The following is a 24,741-nucleotide window of genomic DNA, read 5'->3' as shown; positions in this document are numbered from 1 at the left end:
GTTTGGCGCCGCTGGCGCGTGTGTGTAAAAACACTGGCTCTGATTGGCTACCATGAAACACATGACTCTGCCTTAGCCAATCATAATCGCTTATCTCGTTTTTAACCCACCTGCTCACTCGCTGTGTGAGCCAGGGGTGCGTTCGGATTGCATATTAAATCAATGCATAGTAACGCACCGCATTTAACGTTCAGTAACATTAACGGCGTTGTAACGATGGGAAAAGTAATTAGTTAGATTACCCCGTTACTGAAAAAATAACGTCGTTACCTAACGCCGTTATTCCAAACACTGCTCACAACAGACCCGGAAAAGAAGACAATAATGAATAAAGTCGTAATTTTTTGTTATTTTTGGACCAAAATGTATTTTCGATGCTTCAACAAATTGTAACTTTAACCACTGGTAAACAGTGGCCTCGGGCTTTGCTAAGAAAAAATAAAAATAAAAGAAAGACACATTTCTCGCATTTGTAAAACTGCATTTTTCCATCTCAAAAATATATTTAAATTATGACCTATGCTCCCAATGTCAAATGCAGAAATGTAAATCCATGCCTTCATGACCTCAAGGTTAGCTTATTGTAATGCTTTATTTTGTGGTTGTTCTGCACGCTTAATAAACATAAACATATTAGCCCGGTTCTGTCAACACTGCACTGTCTCCCTATCAAACATTGTATAAATTTTAAAACCTTGCTTATTTACTTATAAAATCCTGAATGGTTTAGCACCTTAGTATTTGAATGCTGCATTCTCAAAACTCTAGCAATTTGATAATACCTAGAATGTCAAAATCAACTGCGGGCGGCAGATCCTTTTCCTATTTAGTGCCTAAACTCTGGAATAACCTACCTAACATTGTTTGGGAGGCAGACACGCTCTTGCAGTTTAAATCTCGATTAAAGACTTATTTCTTTAACCTGGCTTACACATAACACACTTAACACATAATATGCTTCTAATATCCAAATCCATTAAAGGATCTTTAGGCTGCATTAATTAGGTAAACCGGAACCGGGAACACTTCCCATAACACCCGATGTACTTGCTACATCATTAGAGGAATGGCATCTACGCTAATATTAGTGTTTTTCTCTCTTATTCTGAGGTCACCATAGCCTCCAGATCCACTCTGTATCCAGATCAGAGGGTCACTGCAGTCACCCAGATCCAGTATGTATTCAGCCCAGACAGTGGGACAAGACCACAGGAAACCAATGATTCTTCTGCACAATATGAATTTGCTGCGGCTTGGAATTGAACTCCTGGTTTTGTCTGGCCAGAGGCTAGACTGAGCCTGGTTTCTGCCAAGGTTTTTTCTCCATTTTGTCACTGATGGAGTTTTGATTCCTTGCCGCTGTCGCCTCTGGCTTGCTTAGTTGGGGACACTTCATTTAGAGTGATATCATTGACTTGATTGCAAATGATTGCACAGATACAATTTAAACTGAACTGAGCTGAATGATGACATCACTGAATTCAATGATGAACCTCCTTTAACTGCCATTTTGCATTATTGACACACTGTTTTCCTAATTAATGTTGTTCAGTTGCTTTTTTTTTATTTTTTTTTATTTTTTTATTTTTTTAAGTGCTATATAAATAAAGGTGACTTGACTTGACTTAAGTATGAAAACATGTCTATATGTCCCTGTTTCATTTAATGTTTACTTAATTTCATACATCCCTAACCAGTGAACAACAGAGCATACATACTTTTTTTCAGTATGGGCCAGACTTTGGCTTAATTTATGGAATAAATCACTAGAACCTGATGCACTGAAATATGCTCAAAGATTCCTGCTTTTGAATTAAAAAACAGACACATTCACTCACACATGCAAAGTTTTCCCACATTAGTCATTCAGTCTATATTGCCATTGGTTACATGCTGACTCAATTACCTCCCAGTTCTCTGTATGTGTTGGTAAGGGGTATTTTTGAATTACAGCATGTAAGCACAATCTGTATGACCACATGGAACTTCAGTTACATTAATACATGTGCTGTGAGATTGAATACTCCACCTCAAGCTGTGCAGAACTGGGACTGACACTAACCAGCTTGTTAGTGCTGCAGCTTGTTTCTCTCTCTAAACTGCCCTTTTCCTTCCCAGCAGGGGAGGCACAGTCCACATGAGCATTAATGCCCTCCTGCTAATTCTTTAGAATTACCAGTTAATTCCCCACATTCCCTGAATGTGGTTCAATGACAAAGTGTTCAAGAAAATGGATTTTAAAAAGAAAATATTCTAGTTTAAAACACATACTACATTGTTAGAAAAGCAATATTTGCATTAATGTTGGTTTCATATGGTTATTACAAACTTTTATACCATTAAAAATGTACTTAAGTTACTTAACATAACCTCGGTTCCCTGAGATATGGGAACGAGTACTGCGTCTTGCTAGACGCATTTGGGAAAAAGCCTTTTTTTCTCCTGAACTGAAGCCTTTTTTATTCACGCAGTGAAACTGCATGGCCAGTGGTTCGTGGAGTGTATTAAAAACAAACCAATGACTAGGCAGCAGAGCTGCACGAGCCTATGGCAATGAAGCCTGCTAAGCCTGCCAAAGCCCGCCAAATGGGCGGAGGGCTCTGGCTACGTTCCAAAGTACTCCTGTCACTTTGACGCCCACGGTCCGGGAGGTGACAGGTGAACTGATACCAAAGAGCTTGAGCATGATTTGTGATTTGTTTACACAGTGCATGTCCCTTAAATGGAAAGGACCCTGGCCTGTAAGGCCGGGACTTCCAGGTTATAAAACCTTGCAAATGTGGACAGCGAGGCCCAGCCAGTTGCTTCACAAATATCCACACTACTGGACCATGCCCAAGACGAGGCGATGCCCCTAGTCGAGTGGGCCTGTACTCCAATGGGGCATTGAAGGCCCAAGGAGAAGTACGCTAGCGAGATGGCATCTACTATCCATCTACAGAGTCTTTGCTTTGTGACCGGGAGCCCTTTGGACTTAGTGTTGTTAGGCCTGAATTCCAGGCAGGCTGGGCTAATAGAGAGCGCCTACTGATGCCAGTGCTAGAAGCAGGGCATTATTCAGCGAAAGTGACCGAATGCTGGCAGACTGTAGTGGCTCGAGGGCGGGGTCCTTCAGGGCCCTCAGCACTGTGGGCAAATCCCATGAAGGGACGGTAGAGGGACGAGGCAGATTCAGCCTGCTGGCACCCCTTAGAAAGCGGATGACCATGCTGTGTCTGCCCACAGATTGGCCCTTGATAGGGGCAAGAGAAGCCGCTATGGCTGCCACATAGACTTTGAGCATAGATGGGGAGCATCCCTTATCCAGCAACTCTTGCAAAAATGACAACTGGGAGGCTGGAAAGCTCCCGTCAAGCAGACAGAGGTGCAGGGACAATAGGTTGGGCCGAGTGTGCAATATTGTCCTGTCCGCTTCAGAAAGGAGATTCCGTCTTAGCAGAACATGCCAAGGGTCCACTATTAACAGCTGAGTTAGCTCTGATAGCCACAGCTGGTTCATCTAAAGGGGGGCCACCAGGAGAACATTGTGTTACTATTACCTTACCTGTCTGATTACCTGTGGGGTCAGAGCGATCAAGGGAAAAGCATAAACAAGGAGGCTGGGCCAGTCGTGGGCCAACACATCCTTGTTTTTTTAGATTTAAACTGGGCAGTGAGAGTTGTCTTCTGCCTTGCCAAAGATCTCCCAGATCCTCTGAACCGTTTGCGGAGGGAGCGTCCTCTCCCCTGAGGGGAAATTGCTCCTTGATAACATGTCTGCTCCTTGGTTCAGTTTGTCCGGTATATGTGCTGCCCTCAGTGAGCTCTGAAGATGCTTCGAGGAGATGCCTCACTGGCGATTTATGTAGGACACCACAGACATGTTATCTGATCAGATTAGCACATGGCATCCTTTTAGGACAGGCAGGAAGAACTGACAGACTTGACATACTGCTAGCATCTCCAAGCAGTTGATGTGGAATCCCTTTTACCGCCTTCGATCAGTGGCCGAAAGTTGTTGTGCCTTTGCACAGCGCCCTCCAACCTGAGTTGGAGGCATCTGTCATGACAATTATCCTTCTGCAAGCCATCCTCATGGCCACGCCCTGTTCCATCCAATGGGAATTCATCCAGGGGTCCAGGGCTGTTACACAGGCCTGACACACCCTGTTGTGCAGGCGTCCGTGACGCCACGCATGGAATGGAACTCGTGGTTTCAACCAATGCTGGAGGGGGCAAATATGAAGCAGACCCAAGTGTAGCACTGGCAATGCTTCTGCCATGAGGCACAGCATCCTTTTGAAACACTTTGAGGGGGAGAGCAGAACCGATCTTGAAGTAGGTCACCAACTTCCATATAGCCAGAACCTGATCCGGCATGTCAACAGCTTTCATTTGGGCTGAGTAGAAAATTGTTCCCAGGAATAATATTTGCTGGCTGGGGAACAACGTGCTCTTGGCAGAATTGACCCTGATTACCAGGCACTCCAGGTGTCTGAGGATGAGGGCCAGAAGTAGCCAGTCATCGAGGTAGTTGAGAATGCGGTTTCCCATCTGTCTCTGAGGGTAGAGAGCTGCGTTCATGTACTTCGTGAAAGTGCAGGGGGCCAGAAGTATGCATCCAGCGAAAAGAACCAGTCTCTTGAGCAAATTTGTGCAAGGATCTGTTTCAGCATAGTCATCCTGAACAATCTTTCATATAGGCGTGACTTAGGTGTCTGAGATCAAGGATGGGCCAGAGGCCACCATCTTTTTTGGGGACGAGGGAGTTGTGGCTGTGGAAGCCCGACTTGCTCTGAGCTGGGTGAACCTTTTTTGTGGCTCATAACACCAGCAAATTCATCACCTTTGTGAATCGTGAGTATTCAAACAAATTGCAGTGAATAACCCAGTTTTGTCTCCAACACCCAGTTTGGGGCAGGGACGTCTTTATTCAAGAAGGCAAGCCACAAGCAAAGCAGAGCAACATGCACTTTGAGACATGCACTGAGTCAGCAGCGCAGCCTCAGCGTAGGCATGACCCAGGCAAGAATACAAAGCTGTCAGTGATATACCAAAAGAGGACATAAATAGAAATCAGTGGTTAGGTTGTACTTACAATATTGTCCCAGAACAGTTCTACCCAAATATTCAGATGTGTTCAGTGCATTTTATGGAGGACTGTTTCCTGAACCTGCAGAGTAGCCTACAATGCATCTGTGTACAAAGGCTCTTTTTATAAAGTCAGGCAGTTCCAACTTTGCAAGGACAGTCTAGAGCTGCTGACTCACAGCCTGTAAGTAAGTTTTTTTATATTTAAAGAATTTGCCACTGACGGTTCAAACGCAGGTTTTAAGTAGTGTAGAGTAGTGCTTGTTGTTTGTTGTTTCTCGGATCACAAATATAGACATTGTTTTATGTTTACGTGGCGCGATACGCAACACATTAATTTCAGTCTCTCCACACTGGATGCAACAAATGCCTCATTTGTAATGGGTTTTATTGCTTATCAGGCAGGATGTTGTTGTTTTATGTTTACGTGGCGCGATACGCAACACATTAATTTCAGTCTCTCCACACTGGATGCAACAAATGCCTCATTTGTAATGGGTTTTATTGCTTATCAGGCAGGATGTTGTTGCACAGGGGGAGACGGCATCACATTATGGTAAGGGGCGTAACATTTCCGTCACATGCTTGAAGTATTCAGAAAAGTGGGGCATAGAGGAGCAACAATAATGCACATTATGTGGAAAATAGTGTGTTTTTTAACCTTAAACAACATAAACACATTGCATTACACCAAATACACAACATAATGTTCTTTTTAGCAACATCATATGAACCCTTTAATGTGCACGATGTCATCTCACAGTCTGAAACATCTGTTATAGCAAATCAACACATGCTGTTGTGAATAATTAAGCAAAGCGTCTTCTCACAGAATAAGTACAGGCAGTTTCATGAATAATTTAATAGACACTGATTCATCGATGTACTAGATGATAACAATATTTTCTTAGAAAGCCACATTTGTAGCATTTGTAAAACATCTCTAGGTTACGTATATGTAACCCTAGTTCCTCGAGGGAACGAGACGCTGCGTCGAAAACGCTTTGGGGAACGCGCTTAGCGTGAGCGACTCTGAATATCGTGTGTAATCAGTCCAATGGAAGAGCGTGACATCACAGGCGGAGTGACGTAAGCTATAAAAGCATGTGCCGCGCAGCTGGCGTTAGCTTCCAGTCCCTGCAAGCGCCTGCAGGGGTGCCGGGGGTATGGTTCCGAGAAGCAGCGTCTCGCTCTCTCCAGGAACTAGGGTTACATACGTAACCTAGAGACGTTCCTCTTCAGGAACTCGAGCTGTGTCGAAAACGCTTTGGGGAAGGAGTACCAACGCTACCAGACTACCAAACCCCTGCCTAGTGGGTATCCAAAGAGCACTGCTTAATGACCAAAGCGTTCATATACCCTCGAGTGGGATATGTTCCTAAGGTTCCCTCTGTTACACCACAACCGGTAGTGCTGCAGGCCTTCTGTCCTCCTTCCTTTCGGGAGTCCGACCAAGCAAAGCTAAATTGTATGTGTCCAGTGACCAAAGCAGCTGAGGACAAAAGTGCCTGGAGTGACTGGCATGTCTAAGCCATAGAATTTTATGAAAGTAGAAGGCGTGGACCAACCCGCAGCATTGCAGATGTCCAGCATGGACACACCTGCTAGAAAGGGCTTGGAGGCCGCCATACCCTGAGTAGAGTGAGCCTTGGCTCCTGACAGCGGGGGACGACCAGAGGACTCATAGGTGGTGTTGATAGCCTTGACTATCCAACGACTAATAGTTTGCTTAGAAGCAAGAAACCCCTCTTGGGGGGACCGTAGCATACAAGCAATTGGTCTGTTTTTCTCCACAGGGCAGCTCTGTGGACATATGCATCCAGCGCCCAAACTGGACACATACAATTTAGCTTCGCTTGGTTGGACTCCCGAAAGGGAGGAGGACAGAAGGCCTGCAGCACTACAGGTTGTGGTGTAACAGAGGGAACCTTAAGAACATATCTCACTCGAGGGTATATGAACGCTTTGGTCATGCCAGGTGCAAAATCTAGATAGGTAGGGGCCACTGAGAGGGCCTGCAAGTCTCCTACTCTCCTCAGAGAGGTAATGGCCAACAGAAAGGTGGTTTTAAGTGTCAGATGTGTCTGAAATATCTTGAATAGGCTCAAACAGAGGTTTGCACAATGCCTCTAACACCACAACCAAGTCCCATGGGGGAATACGGGACCGTACTGGAGGTCTCAGCCTCAGCGCACCACGGAGGAAACGTGTAACTAAGGGGTGTATCCCAAAGACTGACTATGGAGAAGGGCGTGGTAGGCCGCAAAGGCTGCCACGTAGACCTCCAACGTGGAGTGGGTCAACCCTGCAGAGAGCCTAGCCTGTAGGAACTCCAGAACTGTACCAACTGGGCAGTTTGCTGGGTCTAGCTGGCGGTCTCTGCAACATGAGGTGAAGAGTTTCCAACTCAGGGCGTGCAGTTTCCTCATTGAGGGAGCTCTGAATTGGAGGAGGGTCTCAACAACCTCGGTTGAGAGATCGGATGCTAATAGTTGTGCCCCCTCAGGGGCCACACCCACAGCTTCCACAACTCGGGGCGAGGGTGAATTATCATGCCCTGTGCCTGTGAGAGTAGGTCTGTCCTGATCGGTATCTCCCATGGAGAGCCGTCGAGGAGCGAGACCAAATCTGCGAACCATACTCGGCCCGGCCAGAACGGGGCTACTAATAACAGATGGACCCCGTCCCGGCGTACTCTCGCCAGAACTCCTGGGAGCAGAGCGATAGGGGGAAATGCGTACAGACGAAGCCTCGGCCAGGTCTGTACCATAGCGTCCAGTACTGGAGGAGCTGGATGAACTAGAGAGAACCAAAGGGGACATTTTGATGTCTCTTGAGTCGCAAAGAGGTCTACTTGAGCTCTGCCAAAAACTCTCCATATCTGCTTCACCACCTCGGGGTGAAGCATCCATTCCCCGTGCCTCGGCCCCTGCCTCGACAGTATGTCTGCTCCCATATTTAGTTTCCCAGGAATATATACTGCTCTTAATGAGAGGAGTTTGCTCTGGGACCACACAAGGATCTGGTGCGCCAGCTTGTACAAGGGGCGCGAACGCAGACCTCCCTGGTGGTTGATGTAAGAGACCACCGATGTGTTGTCGGTGCGCACCAACACATGGTGACCCCTTAGGTCTGGGAGGAAGTGCTTCAGTGCACGATAAACTGCTAGCATTTCTAGACAATTGATATGCCATGTCAGATGGCGACCACTCCACAGACCACAGGCAGGGTGGCCACTCAAGACCGCACCCCAACCGGTGAGGGATGCATCCGTCGCTAGTATTACTCGGCAACAAGGAGCTCCCAGCACCGGGCCCTGATTCAAGAACCAAGGTTTCTTCCACATGTCTAAGGCACGGAGGCAGCAGGGAAAATCCCTTGGTCTTGAGCCACCACTGTAGGGGTCTCATGTACAGCAGGCCAAGAGGTATCACGTTGGACGCAGCTGCCATCAGACCCAACAATCTCTGAAATTGTTTGACAGTGAGTGACTGGCCTTCTTTGACTCTCTCGACTGAGATGAGGATTGACTCGATACAAGCAGGGGACAATCGTGCCTGAATCCCGGTCGAATCCCATACTACGCCTAGATAGGTGGTTATCTGATCTGGAGAAAGTACACTCTTCTTGGCATTCAGTCTCAAACCCATCTCCCCCATATGTGCGAGAACGACATCTCGATGCCGAGCCGCAACCTTCTCTGACTGAGCTAAAATCAACCAATCATCGATATAGTTGAGAATGCGGATGCCCTGCATGCGCAGGGGGACAAGAGCCGCATCTACACATTTTGTGAACGTGTGGGGTGAGAGTGCAAGGCCGAAGGGAAGTACTCTATATTGGTAAGCTTCGCCCCCAAAAGCGAACCTCAGAAACTTCCTGTGTTGTGGAAGGATGGATATGTGGAAGTATGCATCTGACAAACCAGGACCTGATCTGAGCTACAACATGCTTGATCGTGAGCATTTTGAACTTCAATCTCATAACTGATCGATTTAAGAGCCGCAGATCTATGATCGGACGCAACCTCCCATCCTTCTTTGGAACTATGAAATACCGGCTGTAAAACCCGGATTCCCTGTCTTGAGGAGGGACCACCTCGATGGCCTCCTTCTCTAATAGGGTTTTCACTTCCTGTTCCATAACCAGACCCTGCTGGGGCCGACTATCGTCGGAGTAACCCCGTTGAACATCGGTGGTGCAGAGCCGAACTGAATACGGTAGCCTTTTTCTACTGTGCAGGACCCATTGAGATACATTTGGCAGTAGTTTCCATGCTGCTAAATAATCTACTAAGGGAATCAGTCTCTCGAGACTGACCTCTGGTGTAAGAGGCCCACACAGGGATGACGAGCGTCTCAGCCCCGCTACGTGCATGGGCGGGAGATACTGAGAACGATGCTCGCTGGGTACCCAGAGGGCGCTGAGGCGAGACGGGCACTGTGTACTGCGGTGTACACTGCTCTACCCAAGCAGGGGCTTCCCTCTGAAGCCCTGGGCTTCTGGTGTCAGGGCTTCTTGGCCGAGGACTTCTTCGCTTCGATAACTGCCCTTAAATCTTGTTTGGGCCTAGAAGACCTCGGCTGAGCAGTACAAGGAGCTATGGTGCGGCTGGGGCACCTCCCGCCCAGATGCCCCGAGAGAGTGACGAGGGAGGAACTTTTGGAACGCCGCCGCTTGTTTGCGGGCCTCCTGAAACCTGTCGACGACAGTGCTGACTGCGTCGCCGAACAGGCCAGAAGGCTGAATTGGGGCGTCCATTAGGCAGACCCTGTCCCGCTCTTTCATTTCGGACAGGGTCAGTCATAAGTGTCTCTCCGCGGCTACCATAGCTGCCATGGACCGCCCAATCGCTCAGGTGGTCTCTTTGGTGGCGCGGAGGGAGAGATCAGCGTTCCTTCTTATCTCAGATATATCGTGGGACTTTGATCTCCTCCCGGCTAGGAGGTGGTTGACTCACCCGCAGGAAGCATTCATCTAGCTTGCTTGGCTGCGGTTCAGTTGTTTTCTCGGCGGGCCATTCGATACTTAGTTTGGCCACCGCGCGAGTCACCACCTCTAAGAGCTCCTCATACTGTGGTGAGTGGGGTGGTGAATCCCTATCGACAGATTCCACATCAACCTCCTCGGAGGAAGAGAGGCGGAGTGTCGATCCCTCTCCCTGGGTGGAAGGAACCGCAGAGCGTGCTTCTGACTCCAGAGATTGGGTGCCGGATCTGGCGGAAGTGGAAGGAGATAGGGACTCGCCCATGTCCATTCCCTCCTCCAAATCCACTTGTGAACCCCACAAGTGCAGCTGCCATTCTGCCTCAGCAGAAGCGGGGCCAGCACCGTGGGGAACACTGGTGTAGGCTCCCTCCTCAAAGAGAGCCCTCCGGGAACAAAGCAGCTGCACCGACATTCTCTCGCAGTGCGAACAGTCGGCCCCCTCGAGAGCTGACTCAGCGTGCTTCGAACCCAGGCAGACTACGCACAGGCTGTTAAATATCGCGGGCAGGGAGGAACACACAACCTGAAACGCGATCCGGATTCACCTTAAATGCTTGGTTTTGGCCTTGCTCTTAGACATGACTTAGAGCTCTACTGGACAGACAACAGTAAATAAGACTCACAAGACAAACAAATGACATTCACACACAGAGCGCTTGCTGAAGATGTGAAGCTAACGCCAGCTGCGCGGCACGTGCTTTTATAGCTTCCTGGTCGCTTACATCACCCCGCCTGTGACGTCACGTTCTTCCATTGGACTGATTACACACTTTATTCAGAGTCGCTCATGCTAAGCGCGTTCCCCAAATCGTTTTCGACGCAGCTCGAGTTCCTGAAGAGGAAATGCATATTTCCATCGCAAACATATATCTAAATTACAACCTATGCTCTCAATGTCAAATGCAGAAATGTTAATTCATGCATTCTAGCGTTGCTTTCGTCAACGAAAATGATGACTAAATATCTTTGTTAATGAAACTTTATCATGTGATGAGATGAAAACTTGACATAATGTAAATGCTGTATAAGTGACGATTACTATAATTAAATGTATAATGCAATATTGTCGATGAATAAAAATGAGACTAAATGTGGTTTACAAAATAAAAACTATGCTAAAATGTCTCTTTTCGAAAGGAGTTTGCACGCACTCATAGCAAACTTCCGGTAAACCCGTAATTATGTCATATTTTCTGCGTTCACCCAAGCGAACTTGTGGATGTATCAAATATAAATCAACCTTGACACAGAAAGGGACCGATGGCCAGCTAGCTGGGGTTCTTCTCATTTTATTTTATTTTATTTTTATATATTTTTTATTTGTTTCATTAAAATTTATGTGTTTGTAATTCTAACATGTTTGGTTGGTAAAATAAATGTTGTAAATTCAAATCAGAGCGTCTTCCATGTCTGGAATGGATGCATTCTTGAGTCTTTAAAGTAACAATAATATAATAAAAGAAAATGTTGGTTTTGTCTATACTATTAGGTACTTGTACTCTATTGACTGGGTTCAATAGAGTTGCATTAATAGGCTTTAGTAATGTAATAATTTAGACAGGCTTAAAGATGGTTTAGATCCTACCTGTCCAATAGTTACAACTATGTTTATTTAAATGGGGAGTCATCTCATTTATCACCAGCAAAATATGGAGTGCCACAAGGATCTGTCCTAGTTCCTCTGCTATTTTCAATATACATGTTGTCCCTTGGTAATATTATTATGTTATGCTGATCATACTCAACTATATATCTCAACAAGACCAGGTGAAACTTTAAAATTATCTAAGCTAACAGAATGTGTTAAAATGTAAAAGATTGGATAACCAATAATTTTCTCCTATTAAATTTGGATAAGACGATATTACTTATTAAACCAAAAAAACTGAATGTTGTAGATTACAATTTGCAACTAGACAGATGCACTGTTACTTACACTACAGTGAAAAATCTGGGTGATATATTAGACAGCAATTTGTCTTTTGAAAACCATATTTCCCATATCACAAAAACAGCATTCTTTCATCTTAGAAACATTGCCAAGCTATGAAACATGTTACCTGTTTCTGATGAAGAAAAGCTAGTTCATGGGCTTCCGGTTTTGCCATGTAGTGGAGAAACACATAGTGTAAAATTTGACTTAAATTTCACAATTATTTGTCATAACACTATATTGGGGGCTAGATCGTTTTCTTCGCGTTACTTTTGGTCTTGGTTACTTGTTCCTAATGAGTAAACTTGACAAACTAAGGAGAAACATGACTGGCGAACTCACCGCGCTGCCGAATTCGTTGCTTGAGTCCATTGCCTCTGTTGGGTCTACCTTGGCGACTCAGGTGACTACCATCACTGATATGGAAACTAGTTTATCCGATCACAGCGACAGGATTACTCATCTCGAGCAGGAGGTCTCTACTTCAGTCGAAGTTGGTGTTGACAATGGAGGAGAATGTTGCTTTAAGAGCTAAACGTGGAAGATCTCGTCTCGCGGTCCAAATGGCAGAATATTCGGGTGGTTGGTCTTCCGGAGGATATAGAGGGAAAGGATGTCAGGCAGTTTATGATAGATTTATGATAGATATAAGATAGATTCCCTTCCCGTCCCTCCGGAGCTTAACAGAGACCATCGGAGCCTGAGACCCAAACCCCGCCAAGGTCAAAATTCCCGTCCAATTAAAGTGAGATTTTACCGTTACATTGAGAAGGAGGCCATGCTCAAATGGGCGAAATCCTCCAAAGAAATTATATTCAATGGTCACAGGATCAAAATCTACGAGGACTTCTGTGCTTCGGTGGCTAATAGGAGAGCTTCGTTCAACGACGTCAAGGGCCTGTTGTATAAACGCGGTGTTCATTTTGGCATGCTCTACCCAGCCAGACTTTGCGTGTCATACAAAGGCTCAGAGTACTACTTCGACTCTCCTGATGCTGCAGAAAAATTCTACCATCAAAACTTTACTGAGTAACTTTATGGGTGGCGTATAAGATAAGGAGATAAGAGATAAGATAAGATAAGATAAGATAAGATAAGATAAGATAAGATAAGATAAGATAAGATAAGATAAGATAAGAGATAAGATAAGGACTCCTCTCCTTATCTTATATGCCACCCAAAAAGTTACTCAGTAAAGTTTTGATGGTAGAATTTTTTTATATATACCATACAGTCTATGATATATATGTGTGTGTGTGTGTGTGTGTGTGTGTGTGTGTATGTGTGTGCAGGGACGGACTGGGAATAAAAACCCTTGACTTTGACTAAACCCGGCCCAAAGCAATCGGCACGCGGAAACTAGACAACAGTCTGTCTGCGCCATCTTTGTGTACTGTTTATTTAAATACTCAACTTAAACACTCTCTGTACTGTCAGGTATTTTGTCTTCTTCTGAGGGTGGTTTGACAAAAAAAACAAAAAAAAACTCTAGGATGTGACTATCTGACTTGGGGCGCTTAAAAATTATTTAAAGTTGAGCTGAGTTAATCTTACTGCACAAATAATAATACCACATCTAAATGAAAATACACCATTACAAATGTAACTTCTGTATTCAAAATATTCAAAGTTTGTAAGCATTAACTGTAACGTTACCAACATTTTTAAAAGTAAAAGCACAAAATGTTTCTTAATATTAGCTACTGCATGTGGCATTTTACAGCTAAAATGTTGAAGTTTAGTTGTTTTAACTACTGTAATCATTAAAAATGTAGCAACCTGAATATCACTTCCTAACATCATCCCTAGCAAGTAACTTTCTCCTCTCATGTTCCATACTTACTGTATTTTCCGGACTATAAGTTGCACTTTTTTTCATAGTTTGGCTGGTCCTGCGACTTATAGTCAGGTGCGACTTATTTATCATAATTTGACATGAACCAAGAGAAATGAACCAAGAGAAAACATTACCGTCTACAGCCGCGAGAGGGCGCGCTATGCTGCTCAGTCCTCCTGTAGTCTACCACTGAAAAAATAGAGCGCCCTCTCGCGGCTGTAGACGGTAATGTTTTCTCTTGGTTCTTGGTTCTAAATAAATGCGACTTACAATCCAGTGCGATTTATATGTTTTTTTCCTCGTCATGACGTATTTTGGACTGATGCGACTTATACTAAGGTGCAACTTATAGTCTGAATGAGGTGTATTGTGTGCGTGGTGGGCCGGCCCGCCAGCCGTCCTGGAGTACCGGCCGTTCTGTGATTCTCCAGATCACACAGATGGCCAGTCCGCCCCTGTGTGTGTGTGTGTGTGTGTAGGTGTGTGTGTGTGTTTGCTTGAAAGTCATATAGTCTTTCAATATTCACTCAGACTAATTTAGTGTTCAGTTTTTTACTCGACTCACCTCTTTTTTGCCAGACTTATAGTTACTTGCTTCAACTTGTTTACTCGTTTTCAACATTTGCTGAACTGCATCCTGTCTATTCTTTGTCGGGAGAGCTTGTCTCATTGGTGTTAAATTCTTTAAGTTTGTCAGAGTCAACTCTACTAATAAACCTACCTACCTAAAAAATTTTGGCAACTCATCATGTCTAAGTGGACGATTATCAGAAGGGTCTGAAAATATCTGTGTTTTTGTTCTCTATGTTCTGGGCATGTTCTGGGGTTGTGTTTGATGGAGGATTCTTTTGTCTTATTTGGTTTATCATTTTGTTATTCTCACGTTAACCGGCTTGATGTTAAAATAACATTTGTTTATTTTATTTTATTTTTAATTTAGTTCATTATGTTCTCCTTTGCAGTTTTATGAATAAGCCCCCGTTAACTCAAAGGGGGAAGGGGTTTGGGCACAATATTAGAATCATTACATGGAATGTACGTGGGTTAGGTGGCCAAATTAAACATTGTTGCATCTAAAAACACTGTCCTCTGATATTATATTTCTCCAGGAGATGCATTTGCATACGGGTGATCACATCAGTTTGCGTAAACAATGGATTGGTCAAGTGTATCACTCTAGTTTGTCAGTGGTGTTCTTTTCCATATCCCTGTAGTTTTAGTAAATGTATATGCCTCTAATTGTGACAACCCTACTTTTATGCCCATGCTTTTCTCGAAAATCCCAAATCTTGATACCCATCACCTTATTTTTGGAGGGGAACTCAACTGTGTTATTGATAATAATCTGGATAAATCTGTGACTAAATCTACATAATCTTCCACTATGTCCAGGTCTTTACCAAAACCAAATAGGCTGTGTAGACCCCTGGCGCTTCTTACATCCTCCTGATAAAGTATTTTAGTTTTTTTCTAGTGTGCACCATGTTTACTCATGGATCGATTACTTCTTTCTTGACAAAGCCCTACTTTCTTCAATTATTTCTTCAGATTACTCAGCCATTGTTATTTCTGATCATGCCCCATATATGTTAGATATATCCTTCTTACCTGCTTTTAAGAACCGACCTCAGTGGAAATCTGATTTAGGACTTCTTGCCAGAACTGATTTCTGTGATTTTTTATCCAAAAATATTGACTTTTTCATTGAGACTAACAAAACTGAATCAGTCTCTGCTTCTTTTTTATGGGAGACATTTAAAGCATTTGTTCGTGGCAGAATAATTTATTTTATTGCTCACTTAGCTAAGATTAGGAAACCTCATCAGCAAGAGCTTATCCCTTCAATCTTAGAGGTGTATAGCCAGTATTCCAGCGATCCCAAACCCAATCTTAAATTTAAACGTTTGAAGTTGCAAACTGAATATTATTTGCTTTCAACAAATAAAGCAGAATATTTACTTAAAAGAATTAAAACCACCTATTATGAACATGGGGACAGAGCAGGTTGTCTTCTTGCCTCCCAGCTTAAACATCAGTACGCATCCCGCTTTATTACACAGATTTATGATAACCATTCTAATAAGCTTGTTACTGATCCTCAAAAAATTTACTCTGTCTTTTCCTCCTTTTATTCCAGTCTCTATACCTCTCAACCTCCTTCTGATGTTTTCTTAATGGAGTCTTTCTTACATAATTTAAATATACCTACTATTAATACATTAATACAGGAGACACTGGATGAACCTCTTAGATTAGATGAAATCACCACTTGCATTGGTCTCATGCAGTGTAACAAGACTCCAGGGCCTGATGGCTTCCCCTTAGATTTTTATAAGAAATTCTCAGTGCAGTTAGCCCCCTTATTGTTTGATATGTACAAGGAGTCATTTATAGACCTATCAGTATCAGTAGCTATAAACCTATAAGTTTATTGAATGCTGACGTAAAAATTCTAGCAAAGGTGCTGGCAAAGTGCATAGAGGCCTGTCTTCCTGATATTATATCTGAGGATCATACTGAGTTTATTAGGGGACGTCAGATGTCATCTAATATCCAGCATTGCTAAACGTTCTTTTTAGTCCATCTCTTTCTACTACGTCTGAAATTATAATTTCCCTTAATGCTGAAAAAGCATTTGATTGTGTCAAATGGAATTATTTATTCAATGCATTAAAAAAAAAATTGGCTTTGGGAAAAATATTATTTCATGGATTCGCCTCTAATACACTGCTCCCTCTGCAAGTGTTACAACTAATGCTGATAGTTCATCATTCTTTCCCCTCTTTCGTGGGACACGGCAGGGTTGCCCTCTGTCTCCTCTGCTCTTCGTTTTAGCCATCAAGCCTCTTTCTATCGCCTTAAAAACATCTCTGTTTATTTGTGGGATTCATAGGGGTGGCACGGAACATCTGGTTTCTTTATATGCTGATGACTTGTTGTTGTATGTTCAAGATTCAGTTGTGTGGATCCAGTTATATGAATGAGATTATGCACTTGCTTGACACCTATGGCTCTTTATCAGGTAAAAAAAAAAACTTTACACAAAGCGAATGTTTCCCAATAAATGATATGGCTAAGAAAATGTCTAAAAGTGCCCTACCCTTTCATTTCTTCTCTGCAGGGTTTCGATATTTAGGCGTAAACATTTCATACCCTTTCAGTTCTCTGTTAAAGAATAACTTCACAAATTTGGTTGATCAAATTAAGCTTGATTTTAAACGATGGGACAGCCTGCCCCTTTCTCTTGTAGGAAGAGTGGAGACCATTAAAATGAATTTTTTGCCACAACTTTTATTTCTCTTTCAGTCTCCCTCTTTTTCTACCTAAATCTTTTTTTAAATGCTTAGATAAAGTTCTCTCTTCATTCATTTGGGCAGGTAAGATTCCTAAGGTTAATAGATCTATCCTTCAATGAAACAAATGTGACAGAGGTCTAGCCCTGCCTAATTTATTGTTTTTATTACTGGTCCGCTAATATTTCTAAGATTTCCTTTTGGTGTAATGTGCCCGAGGTCAACTGGTGCACTCTAGAAGCTACTTCTTGCCTTTCTTCTTCCCTCCCTGCACTAGTCTTTGCTTCTTTGTCCCTGTGTCCCTCTAGTTATACTAAAAATCCCATTGTGTTATCGACATAAAAAATTTGGAAACAATTTTGACAACATTTTCGTTTGGAGTCACTATCCATCTCAAGTCCTATTTGCAATAATCATTTGTTTTTGACACCAGGTATTGATCAGGCCTTTAAAAGATGGCGAGATAAGGGCATTGTTTGTTTTTCAGATATTCTTAATGATAATTCTTTTGCTACATTTATCTTATTTCCAAATTTAACTTACAGGTATTTTCAACTCTGTAATTTTGCCAAAACCAAATTCCCCAGTGTCCCTCTATTACCAGGGGTAATAGAATCTCTGCTTGAGATATTATTGTCAGCTTCTACAGGTGGTCGTCGTATATCCTCTATCCATGCCATGTTACTTTCATCTAGTACATCTTCTCTTAACTGCTTGAAGATAACTTGGGAGAATGAGTTGCAAATCAAGTTATCGCAAGAGCTATGGTCTGAAGCCCTTGCTAGACTTAACTCTAGTCATATGAACCTGTCATATTTAAACAGCAATATTAATTACCACATTTGCCTTTTCACTCTCTCTGCACTGTGCATGTAAACTGCCAAAACTCAGATGGAATAGCAATTCCTTTTGCATTTGAATTTCCAACGTCTACACCGAAACCTTTCGATCAAGTGACAGGGGTGGGGCCATTTTATTGGGCGTGTTTGCAGTGGGAAGTGACGTCACTCACAGTCGACGGTAATAAAAGAGGTAATTGATATAATATTTAGTTTCATTTGTAATGACTGTATATATACACAGTTCCCTGAACTAAGTACATTTCTGCTGCTATTATTATGTTTAAATGAAAAATGAAAGGAGGCAGTGGTATTTCATATCCTTTTTTGTTTTATTGTAAATATACAGTGAGGAAAATTGCAGTAGTCAAGGCGAGCTGACTGAAGTTATCAAGTATGCTGCTGTTTGCAGAATTACCGGATCTGCATCCTCGCAGACATCACTCTTCCGAGTTGAATGCACAAAGTCTGAACTACTGAGGATTCAAGCGAAATCAGCGTCTATTTGCCTAATCTTCCCGGTGTTACGGTTTAACTGGTTACCGTGTTATCTGGTGACCAACTTCCTGGTTCAGGTCTCTGCTGCAGATATGCTGGAACGACGGCAGCAGACTCGGCGATTCTGAAAGCACAAACTGACGCGATATTAAGTGTTTAATAAACGCAGACTTGCTCATTGCATGATTCAGATATTCTTGTAAAGATTACAAGTTATTAGTATGATCGCCCTTTTCGCAGCTGAAGTAAGTAGGATAAACAAAAAAATAAAGTACGTCTGTGTTGGCGCGGGTTCGAACACACGCTAAAAGACAGAGCGCTGCGCCGCAAGACGAGAGTCACTAACCACCGAGCTACCAATCTACACCAAATCAGCTCCAGATCTCTCGATTGAAGACATGACTCTCGGCGTCACATCGTGCAGCTGCTGAACCAAGGAAATGTGACTGTGTTAACTTGTGACCTGTGTTTACCTACTATGAAAATAAACCATAGCAGACCACTGACTACATTTTATGGTTCATGATGTTAAAGAACATTTCATAACGTCTCAGACAACTGTACATTTGTGGCTACTGTGGTTTAATTATAAACATTATCGATAATTCATATTTACCATAGTAAAACATGGTACATTTTTGTATGATCGAAGATACAAAAATTCTTCCAGAACAGACTTGTATATGTGCATTCCCAGAAAAGATGAGAAATGGATTCGTGTTCAGCACCAAAAAAAGAACATAAAGTGTCAATATCAGGAAACATCTTTTTTTAAGTAAAGCTTCACAGGATAGAATAGATGAAGTAATTTTTAAGACACATCCTTAACCTTATTGGTTATTAAGTATTTAGATGAAAAAGTCCACACTAATTAATTAATAATTATGTATTACCGTCGACTGTGAGTGACGTCACTTCCCAATGCACACACGCCCAATAAAATGGCCCCACCCCTGTCACTTGATTGACAGGTTTCCGTGTAGACGTTGGAAATTCAAATGCAAAAGGAATTGCAGAAAGCAGAGGTTATTGCCTTTGCTTCTCTTATAGCTAGAAGGTGCATCTTGTTACATTGGAAGTGTCCAACCCCTCCCTCAACTACCTCTCGGTTAAAAGATCTGATGTCATTCCTTTCACTTGAAAAATTTAAATATGTTACTCGGGGCTCAACTGATAAGCTTTATAAAACTTGGAACCCTATTCTAAATCTTTATGACTCTATGTCCTATCTGTCACGGGCCGGCAAAGAAAGAACAGGGTCTGGGTCCCAATGCAGGGAAGTTATACTTTAATAAAACAAACAAAATTTCGCATTTGGCTCCCAAACTCTGGAATAGCCTTCCTGATAATGTTTGGGGTTCAGACACACTCTCTCTGTTTAAATCTAGATTAAAAACACACACATTAAAATAATGCATCTCATAATTTTGGACTGCATTTATATCTGATCAATGCATTATTATTCTTTAGCTTGGGTTAAACTAATTAATGTTACACTAATTATGTCTCTGTTTGTTTCTCTGTTTTGCCACGGGATCTACATCCCATTGGATTTATACAAGCTACAGTCTGGATCCAGATCACCTGAGAAGAGATTAAGTCACCCCCTCAGGAGCTCAGATGACGCTAACCCTGAAACAACATACAGAACTAACAAATTTTGCTATAAGTGTGATTGCATCATATAATTATTGCTGTTAATAGTGTTCATCATCTGTTTGATTATGTCTTTAATTGATTTTTCCGTACATTTCTGCCATATGCACATAAACTAACAGTCACCACTGATAAGGTTCTACTAAATATTGTGGAAACTTAATTTTCTATAAAGTTGCTTTGCAATTATTTTTTATCGTAAAAAGTGCCATACAAATAAACTTGAACTGAATTGAACTTCTCATTGTTTTATGAAAATAAGTGTAGTAAATGCAGTGCTTAATTTGTAAATTGCGAGGTCCTGGAACAAAGCGGGGTAACGGATCCGGCATGTGATTACAGGAGGGAGAGGTAACGGAAAATTCATGCAATCACATTGCTGGACCAGTTTAAGTGATTTTAAGAGCGTGCATCAGTTGCATTTAGGTCCTGTAAGGTCATGAAAATGCCATGCGATTTTAAAACAACAATTTCCAGGCCTAAAAACGTTTTGAAAAAGTTGTGGAATTTTATTTTTCAAATCTCTGTGTAATAATTATATTTACTCAGGTCCTAAATTTATAATTTTATAATGAGGTAAATCCCTGAATTTATTCAACATAGCTTGTAGGTTTGAATAATAAAATAAATCCACACAAACAAGATTCAATCAGTCTTTCGAAAACATATAAACTCTCTCTGAGCGCGCTTTACATCAGCGCATCTTGTCCGTGCACCTGCTGCAAGCTGCGATACAAGACTAACTCGCATTTCGATCGGGACAGCTGACAGAACTGTCACTTGACTTGACTAATCGGGTAGTTGTTGCATTGTCACAAAAATGTATAATTTGCACACCTTTTAAGTATTTTAAGCCATTTGGTACTCGCGCGCTCCACATGCTATATTAGGCTATGTGCCCTCTCACATCCAAAGCTCGCGTATAAAGCCGCCTCGCGAGTAGGCTATTAGCCTATATGAGTTATTTTTCGTAGTTTGTTGAGTTTAAGCAACCAAATACACACAATATGATGTCCGATGGTTGTTGACAAATAAAACAGTTTCATGGCACACTACTAAAATACAGAGGGAGGGGGAAGGAAAGAAAAGGGGGGAAACAACATTGCGTTGTCAGTGTTTGTGTTGTATCAGACATGTACAATTAACATTAGGCTATATGAAAAACAAGCTCAAATGGAGTTAACAAGATCTTTGGCCGGCGAATGAGGAGATCTGTGTTTTGTCCGCATCTGAGGCAAATGCAGCACAATATATGCTATCATCACCTTTTACAGGCTATATAACGTTTATTGTTGCTATATGGGCGCTTGTTTTTTCTTGTTGTTTAGTAAACTTGGCCAGTGTCTCATGATATAAAAGATAAAGCGCTTATGCACAGGATATTCAAAACGTACAAAAGTATATTGGCTAGATGGCAAAAAACGTACTTCTCCAGTCTTCAAACACACAAAGACATTAGCCTTTACAGACATGGTGTTTGAGTAAAGAAAATGCTGTACTATTCAAACAGTTATGTGTTTACCCTTGCTTTGCGAATAAGCGGAGATCTGTCTCCTCCAGGCTGTGCGCGCGCATCAATCTGAGTGGAGGCGGGGGAAGTTACAAGGTTTCGCTTAGAGCTAGAGGATCCAATGGCGTAATGAAGTTTTACTGACAAGCTCTTTTAAATACTTATCATTGGTTACATATTTGTAAAACCCTCTGATTTAAAATAATAATAACGACTTATAATAGAGATATTAATTTTGGTAAATTTTTCACGGCACATATCTGTCTGCCAATACGGAAACGTCACCCCTGGCGCTGTGTTACAAACACGCCAGGTTCCCCCTCCACTCATTCACAACGCATGCCCTCACTTGAGTACTGAGCACTTCCACCTGACCCTCATCATTACCCAATCACCTCGGCACCATAAATACCACACACACACGCACTCAATCAGCGTCCGGTCTCATTCGCGACAAGGTCTTACCTCTATGCTAACTCAAAGGACTAACTCTTCCTCTACTTACCTCTCTCCAGCGATTCTCCAAAGATCTAGATCCCCAGTGTGCGTGTGTGATTCAACTCCCTCCTCTAACGTCTTCACCCAGCTCTCACGGATCCATTCATCACTCTACCCAACACTACCTGCTCCTCTGCTTGTGTCTATTAATAAACCCTTCTGTCTGTTACTCCTCAGCCTCCTGAGTGATCTGTAACACCCTGAGTAAATGGAATAGTTTGTTCGATCTGAATGAGAAAGGAAGAGAGAGAAAGAGAGAGATGCAGAGCAGGGTGACAACAGGACTGAGAACCACTGCTTTAGAACACTGGTTTTGAAACGTGAATCCATTAGAATCGTTAGAAGTCAGAATCGCGATTCATATATGCACAGATTTTTACATGCACCCGTAGTTTTCTCTTCCTCTTCTATAAAGCAGGACAACTTGGCATCGCCCCCTTTGTTATGTGTTCCCCAGGGGCAGAGTTTAAAGACCTGGGAAGAAGCTCATTGTTGTAGTTAGTAAGGTATTTGTTAAGTTTAAGTCATGGGAAGGATTAAGTGATCTAAAATATGGCCATGCAGAATAAGGTATTAATATGTGCTTTATGAATGCTGATAAGCTGCCAAAATGCTAGTAATATGCACGCTGTAATAGGCAACTAGTTAATAGTGAGAACTGGTCCATAACCTAATAAGTGTTGCCCAAATTTCTGCAGCTTACATTTCAAACATATCCATCATTCTCTCTGAATGTAAAGTCTAAACCTTTTGTTTACCTGCAAAGACAGCTGATAGCATACAGATTTTTTAATCAAAACTGCCAAATGAATCTGCCAAGCCAACAATCAAATTTGTCTGGACAAACTCTGTTTTTCTACTTACAGATTATAATGAAAAGTTAATATTATTTATTTTAATTAATTTTAATTTTACTTACATTCAAATTACATTTGCAATTGACCCTTCGCAGGGAGTTTGATTGGCAGATGACCTGTCCAATTATAATGCAGAATATGCCATTTTTGTCCAACAAGATTAACATCAGTGGATTTTAACTTGAAAAATCTTTCCACAGTTAAAACAAAATATCTTCTGATGTCTATTTCATGTTAAACCGGTAAAGTGGTAGAGTGCCGCTTGAACTGAGGCTCTACAGCAATCTGTCACGACACATTAAATAGCCACAAAATTGTATTTACTGTTTGAAAATGACATTTTCAACTTTGTTTGACTTTGTTACATACTTAAAGTAACCTGCTCTGTCTTGTCTTGTCTTTCAGTAAGTTGGCAGCTTCCTCTTTGCTCTGCAATGTATTTTTCACTACATGAGAACATGATGTGTGGCGTAAGAGCGGCATGGCTTGTTGGATATAACAACTGTAACAAAGGGGGGCAGGTCTTTGCGTAGGGTCAATTCTGCATGCTGCAAATCTGATAATCAACAATCATTATGGTTTTAAAACTAAATTCATGACATTTCTCCATGATTTTTGTAAACATGATGTAATTTTGGTGATAGTAGATTTAATAAAACCAGCAATGCTGAGGTTAAGACTGTTTAACAGTCGAATAGTTGATGTTAAATCAGTTGATTAACTGTTTTATTTATAATAATATATAATGTATAATGCAGTTATAAAAAAAAATAACTGCAAATTTTTCTTACCTGCCAATAACAACTTTGGTCAGAAGAATATTTTGGGGCATAAAATAAATATGAGCAAATTTGATTGTTGAATGTTTATGTAGTTTATCTGATTTATTTTTAATTGTTATTCCCCCAATATATTTATATGTATCTAAGTAAAAGTAAAGAAACAAATCAAAATTGTCCAACATTCCTATAAAATCAGATTATGATTGATGCAAACTTTAGAAGACACAATCTGGTCCGTAATCAGTATAATAATCCCTCCACGCTGGCTAGACTAAATTGACTCATACACACAACATAAACACAACAAAGGGGCAAATGGAGGACACAGATCTCCTAGAGAGCAGAACTTGTCCTATCGTCATAGAGACCAAGGGCTATCACTTTACAGCTAGAGACTTTAACAACTTTACAACAAGACTTTAAATGACTACTTCTTCCCAGCAGGATCTTAAAGATGGGAAACCCGGGTAGCTAACCTGTATTTAATGGGGGCCTCTGAACCTCTGACCTTTAGAAGCCTTAGGGGAATTTTTCCATGAGGACATGAGGAGAAGCTGTTACCCAGTAAACTTCTGACAAGAAAGATCCAAAGAATTCACTATATGTGCCTTAACATTGCTACATATATAATGTGTTTCTTGAACACTTATGAATTCAGGTTCAAAATTGTCAATGTCTCACGGTAAGCTTCTCTAGGAGGATGAGGGGTCGGAGATTGTCTTGTGATGAGAAAGGGAATGTTTGTGTATCCCATTTAGTGGCTTAAAACTAGACCCTACAGAGTGATGAATGATGCACCAGGCCCACTATGTTTCACTCAACAGCTCTCTTTCACTCATTCTGCCTCCCATTTTCTCCATCATTCAAAAATTTTCTCACTCTCACTTTACATATATGCAGACACACACACACACACACACATATACACATGAAAAATGTTAGGCATATTGTATAAATTTACGAACTACTTCACATATTT

The sequence above is a fragment of the Carassius carassius genome, chromosome 7 (genome assembly GCF_963082965.1).
Source record: "Carassius carassius chromosome 7, fCarCar2.1, whole genome shotgun sequence".
NCBI lineage: Eukaryota > Metazoa > Chordata > Actinopteri > Cypriniformes > Cyprinidae > Carassius > Carassius carassius.
This window is presented reverse-complemented; position numbering follows the sequence as displayed.